Source organism: Oryza sativa, chromosome 12 (assembly GCF_034140825.1).
Source record: "Oryza sativa Japonica Group chromosome 12, ASM3414082v1".
Taxonomy (NCBI): Eukaryota; Viridiplantae; Streptophyta; class Magnoliopsida; order Poales; family Poaceae; genus Oryza; species Oryza sativa.
In genome coordinates, this window is record NC_089046.1 from 13,984,253 (window position 1) to 13,988,448 (window position 4,196).

General features: G+C 42.9%; 1 long non-coding RNA gene across 1 annotated transcript; it reads left to right on the plus strand.

The window, feature by feature from the left end:
* The first annotated feature begins 2,515 nt into the window (after positions 1–2,515).
* On the plus strand, positions 2,516–2,873 carry LOC136354862 (uncharacterized). The gene is made up of 3 exons (XR_010738728.1): positions 2,516–2,546; positions 2,649–2,747; positions 2,827–2,873. It is a non-coding gene; the product is annotated as an uncharacterized lncRNA (long non-coding RNA).
* Positions 2,874–4,196: the final 1,323 nt, after the last annotated feature.

Consider the following 4,196-nt stretch of genomic DNA (forward strand, 5'->3'; position numbering starts at 1 on the left):
ATCACCACTTGGGGTCAGGAGGCTATAGCATCGCGATGCCGAAGTGGGAGGAGATGGAGGCTAGCTTGATTGAGAGGGGTATCGAACCGGCAATTGCCAATTGGCCGGAACGATCGAAGTTCTGGTACTATGCTCACGGTGGAACGCTCAACCCAGCTGATGGCTCACTGGTCTTCGGCGATCAGATACGAGAGGCTGCGCGACGACTAACAGATGCAGTGGAAGCCTCCTCTCAGGGCACGTTCCGACCGGACAGAGATAGGGACGAGCTGACACTCGCCCTGCAGACTCCAGAGCATCCAGGACGAACACGAGGGAAAGGGGTGATTCCTTGGAAGATTGGTTTCAAGGAGGACATCCACACGTACAGGAGTCGGATGAGGAGCAAGAGAGATATCGAGGCAAAGATTGCAGATCTAGAGTTCCGGGTATCGAGCTACGAACTCAACATGCAAGAGGAGGTGGCAAGGAAGGTTGATGAACGCATGGCCGCACATCGGTCCCATGATCCCCAGCCGACCATTCCTCCTGCAATGGTGAGCCCGTCAGGAAACCGTAGCAGCTGCGCCTCAACGGGGCAGGTAGGATCACAGAGCATGGACGCCATGCAAACACATGACGAATCGACCTGTCCCGTTGATGACATCACTCAGCGGACACCATGTGAGCTGCATATTCCTTTCAAGAACTTATCAATAAAGGTAAGCTCGTAGTTTATATATTTTAGATTTAGCCATTCCGCTAGTTGCTGCTTATATATGTTGATTACTAATAAATAATCTCTCACAACATGAAGGTGGCGTCGGGCATGGCCATCCCAACGGACCCTTCAGGTACTTACCACTGCAGGCCGATTCCAGCAGGATACTCGAAGGTCGAAGTTGAGTTGGTCGAAGGCGCGTACGAGGACCTCGAGCTGGATTACCCTGGAGGAGACGGTGAGACGCATCTACGAGACACAAGCCATGCCATTATTCTATGGCGCAGGCGGTACATCATCCTCCCTGGGCGACAAGCGGCGTCTCGTGCACCATCTCCTCCGGCTCCGCCATCTCCTCCTCAGGATCCTGCACCGTCTCCTCCTCATGCTCCGCCAGCATCGTCTCCACCTCAGGCTCCAGCACCGACTCCTCCTCAGGATCCTGCACCGACTCCTCCTCGGGCTCCTACACCTACTCCTCCGCAAGCTCCTCTTCCGGCACCTTCAAAGTCAAGGGCCCCCCAGCTCCACCGCCTGCCCACAAAAAGGCAACGAAGAAGGCGAAAGTTGACGCCGCCAAGAACAAGGACCCGGGGTACGATTGCACGCAAGAGGAGCTTGACGCTTACGTTGCATTAGAAGTCAAGAGACAATTCAAGCCTCGAAGTCCAGAAAAGAAGATTTCTATAGACCCCAGTGTCAGGAACTTCTTCAGGGGTATGTCTGCACCTGTCAAGGAGGCCATCAAGCTATCGGACTATGAGCGAACGCTGAAGAAAGCATCTTCTGGAAAGTCCAAACCAGTCCCTCAGCTTGGAGAGCAACCAAACCAGGAGATCGAGCCGTTGGTGACCTGGGAAGACATGACGATAGAAGAATTTATTATTGACACCGGTCTAACTACGGATCAATTGCTAGGAGTTGAACCAATAGAAAAGGCGGAATTGAAATACATGTACGAACTCGGTAAACCGCTTGTCAAGCCCGAGCTGGTGCAGTCCCTACCCACACAAATGTACAAGTTCTATCAGCTGTACATGGAGATGAGCGCCACCGGTAGAGAGATGATCGGAGCGAGGATCAGGGACCCGGACTTCTTGCAAGGAGATGATATTCTCTGGATCAATTTCAAGGGAATCTACGAAGTATACCAGCTGGACGCCCTCGACGTCTCTATTATGAGTTGCTGGATTTTGTAAGTATATCGTTCAGTTATATTTCTTAATTACTACGTCTCCTTTAATTAATTAGGTCCTTGTATATAGGTAGACTATATAAAATAAAATACTCCCTTTTATCGTTGTAGAATGGAGATTCAAAGGGCCCGACGGCGGAGGGTTTTCGATACTGGATTCATCGACCCTCGGAGAGTAAACGTCGCAATGCTCGACCAATATCCGCAGGAAAAGAGGACAATCTCGTCCATCTCCTGAAGGCGCAGCATTACAAGACGTTCATACTGTTGCCGTACAACACAGAGTTAGTTTAATTTTACTGTCTTCCTACATACCAAATTTCATTCCCGTACGAACTTGCTAAGTGTTTCATATGTAATGCATCCCACGCACATTGCAGATTCCACTGGGTGCTTTTACTCTTCGACCTGTCGGCCTGCACCGTCAACGTATATGACTCAATGGATAAAAAAGAGTCTACGTTTGACAAGGTTTTTGAACTTATAGACAGGTACTGGCATAAGTTCCTCTGTTAATTAAGAAATTCTTGTTATGTTAATTATTTGTACTACGAATCATATCTTTAAACTCCATGTAGGGCTTGGTATCGGTTCCGTCATTTGGTCCGCGGCAACTGAAGTGAAAGACTTAGGCGGAGGTTCAAATTTCCTGTGAGTACACATGCTCTACATTTATATTTCTCCGATTCAAATTAATACATACAAGTGTATATTAATTAGATCTCACGCCGTTAATTTGTCATTTATTTGTAGTGCGCAAAGCAAAAGCAGGGAACTAACTTGTGCGGCTACTACGTGTGTGAGTATTGCCACTGCCTTGCAGACCAAATCATCACCACAAGAGAGCTCGATGTACGTACAAATAAATTCAAAATTTCATTACGTAACGATTTCTTGTTTAATTACTAATCAATTTCATACATTCATATAGTTTATTCGCATGAGGGATAACCTGACCACACACAAGGAATTTATCGCGGCGGTTCAAGAACAACTCATGGGATTCATCAACGAAGAAATCCTTGATCCCAAGGGTGAATTCTACTACGACGGAAACACAATTCACCGGTCCTTAGCTTCTGAGCTAGCAGCGACTACTACTACGTCGAAATCGTAGCTAGCTAGGACATATAATGGATTGTAATTAATACATGACTACATATGTTTCTATATGCATGTGTACACATTTTCTATAATGTAAATATATTTTGGTCATATATATATCTATATACATATGCATTTGCATAACATATATATGTATAAATACATATATATTATGCATGTACATATGTACTGAACCATATATACATATAATATAATATAATATATATATATATACATATATATATATATATGTATGCATATATATGTATTGAAACATATATATGTATGGTTTATATATATATATAAGTTTATATATATATATATAAACCATGCAGCAACAGGGCCATGCAAAAAAAAAAAAGGTCAGCTCGATCTTTAGTCCCAGTTGGTGTTACCAACCGGGACTAAAGATCTATCTTTAGCCCTGGTTATTTCACCCGGGACTAAAGATAGCGATCTTTAGTCCCGGATTGGTAGTCCCGGTTTGGAAACCGGGACTAAAGGGGGGTTACGAACCGGGACTACAAAGGGTTTCTCCACCAGTGTGTAAAAATGATGTCAAGATAATGATTTAATATTACTTGCATATTGAGTTATAAAAATACAACAAAATTATAAATGATATGCCATGTTTGCGTGACATTTAAAATACTCTATATAATAATAGCCAGTAGGTGATGATGTGGCACACTTGCATATGATTTAAAATACTGTAAATAGTAATTGCTAGTGGATAATGATATGACACAACTTACATGTTGAGCTTTAGAAGTTAGAGGGTATCAACTTTATAGTAATATAGGATAATCTAAGTCACTCGAAAAACAACCTCTATTTTTCAATGCATGATACCATTGACTTAAGATACGTCTAATCATTTGTCTTATTTAAAAAAAATATATGATTAGCTTTTATTTCTTATGAATTTATTTTTCACTAAAGGCATTATTTATATTTTTTATGTTTAAAAAAAATTAATATGGTTAACCGTTGTTCTGGACCAACGTCGGCGATGTCATTGTTTTATACCAAAAAGATTTTACCTTTTCCCGGGAAAAAAATGTGCTTGTTTGTCATTCATATATATGCATGTTGTATCAAAATATTTCTGCAGTAGTACTCAATATAACAATACCACAAACTGATGCCCTTAGGACGTTTCTGGCTAATTCTCGTCTGTTGATATGCAACAATACG